Below are 2,729 nucleotides of genomic sequence, written 5' to 3'. Positions count from 1 at the left end.
AAATTACCATTTTACCCTTTTACTCCAAATTATACCAAAATTAAAATTTTTCACTTCTAAACCTCAAATCTTACTCCAATAAGTCAAATTATACTCCAATAAGTCAAATGGGGGCAAAAAAAATCTTTTCTAAAATTTCCATTTTGTCCCCAGGTGGCAAATGACCATTTTGCCCCTGGATAGTGAAAATTTCGATTTGACACCAAATTGATCCGCGAACTCCGAATCATCATATTAAACCATTCTGGGACTTTAAAATTCTTAATTTCATCGTGAATTTTCTATTTGATCTAGTTCGAGGCTTAAATCAACTTTGTTGTACGTATAGGTAGAATACCGACTTTTTTGTAAATTTTTCAAGACTCTCTTAGCATGCAAACATGCTATCCATCACATGTATGTCATAACAAATATTTTTATAGAGTCGGGCTTGTCATCTTCTCCCCCACTTGGATCAACCATATGATCCTTCTTCTTGACTGATTTCGACATCATGCTAAATATTAATATTTTAATATTATTTCATTAATAAAATATTATTTTATTTTAAAAATTTTATCTTGTGTCCTTGGTACCCAAAATACCTTATTATGCCTCACTTGACTTCCGAATCGCCTTTTATCTCACAAATTCTCATCCGACAAAATTATTATTATTTTATTATTATTTTCTCACTTTCAGAATATTTTATCATAAACTACTCCTTTCGTCTTTTATCACTTTTAAACATTTTAATTGACCTCAATTTGCATTCGATCAACTTTATTTATCACCATATCAAAGTATGGGGTATTTCATCCTTGAATAAAATTTTATTGAGGACTTTAAACAATCAAAGGCTTATCTTCAAAGCCACTCATAACTCTAACAATTCAATGCATGCTCAATCACATTTTAGCTCATTGGTCCTAATGGACATTATTTTTCAAATCCCAAAAGGTGTCCTTGTTCTTAATTCGGACCACATAAACTAACTTAGTATATTTACATTGATTATCTTTAAGCTTTTTATGCTCGTCTTAACAACATTCATATTCCTCCCATTATTCATCTTACTTACCTTATTAGTGTATATGTGGCTTTTGGCCTTTCACAATGCATTCCACATATATGCTAGGGCATTCTCAATCTCTTGCCTAGCCTATAATCATGTAACCACCAATTAGGTTAAATCCCTTTATGGGATATATTCTTTCGTATGATGCATGTCAATTGCAAAATGTACAACCTCAAGTATGTGCTTAGATTTTGATAAGCTTCATTTATTTCATGATCATGAAAACCACAATTTGCAAACTTGCCTTTCTATCACAATTACACAATCAGAACATTAATTTCAACACATCTATTTCACCTTTAGTGATATGCTAAAATCATCCTTTGGGCATATTTAACTATCAACAATCATATACTTTTACCATGACATTTAGTGCAAACTTGGTTAAGCAATGATCTGCAAATAACTTTTAGGTACATATATATCAATTTGTACACCACTTAGTGTTGAGATCTTGACTTTATTCATCAATCCTTAACTAATTACATTTGTAAAGTGAACAATTCACTTAATTGTTGCATCTTGCCCTCAAAGTCATACGATCAAAATTTCCTAAAATTAGGAGGCAAAAGCTCCCTCTTAGAGCTTATCCAAAAATCAGCATTTTTTAAATCCCATACCTTTAAGGAAATCAGATTCAAGACTAATCATTTATGTCATAGGTTACATACTGATCCAAATAGACTCTTAAATTGATCTTTAAAGAAATTTGTATGTCAAGCTCAAATATGGAACTCCATATAGTATTTAGACTAGAATCAACATTTGTAAGTCATTTAACTTCAAGCTACCAAGTCCACAACTAGTCTTTTAATTCATTGGCTTCATGCTAAACATAGCAAAATTTAGACTCATCCTTAGAGTAGATTTTCTTATATAGCCTTTTACTTCAATACCACACATCAATTATAATAATCATTGATTTTCACCCTTGGGCTAATTCATGTACTTATAAGTATAATAATAGGTCAAATCAAATCTTGGGAATTCATAGCCACTTAATTGAAATCAAAACTAGCTCCAATGTTAACCAATTACTTCCTATTGACAGTCAGGGGCTCAAGTTATAGCTTCACCAAATGAATAAGTTATTATGGACCTATTACTCCAGCTCCACCTTCCTCTATCCTTAGTCGGAGGGATATGTCATTACATTAACCGTTCATTAGGAGCATTTTGCTTTAAGATCTTTCCAACAATTGCTCGTGTCTTAGGTGGCATCTCAAACCTAGATGACAGCACTACTTACGACCTTTATACGACGTTAGTAAAAAGGTAGGTTACTAAGAATAGAAGTTTATATAGCCTATTGTCTATGACTTGTGCTACAGTCACAAACCATAAACAAGACTCTACACTAACTTCGACAACTCCACTGATCGGCACAAAAGTTCCTAGGACTCGACTAAACCTAAGGCTCAGATACCAAGTCTATAACAACCGCTCCTTGATCGCTATTGGCGTCCAAGACTTGCGAGTGAACCTGCCAAGTCCCAAACAAGCCTTTGTTGAGATTCAGGACAATTAAATCAAATATTCATTTACAGATATAAATCAACTAGTAATAATCATTATCACTTGTTTAAACCAAATAAATAATTGATAGTCAAGGCGAAGCATCTAGATACCAATAACTAGACTTAATAACTCCAAAGTAATTTCCACATCACAC

This window comes from Theobroma cacao, chromosome 6, assembly GCF_000208745.1.
Source record: "Theobroma cacao cultivar B97-61/B2 chromosome 6, Criollo_cocoa_genome_V2, whole genome shotgun sequence".
Taxonomy (NCBI): domain Eukaryota; kingdom Viridiplantae; phylum Streptophyta; class Magnoliopsida; order Malvales; family Malvaceae; genus Theobroma; species Theobroma cacao.
Note: the sequence above shows the minus strand (reverse complement) of the source record.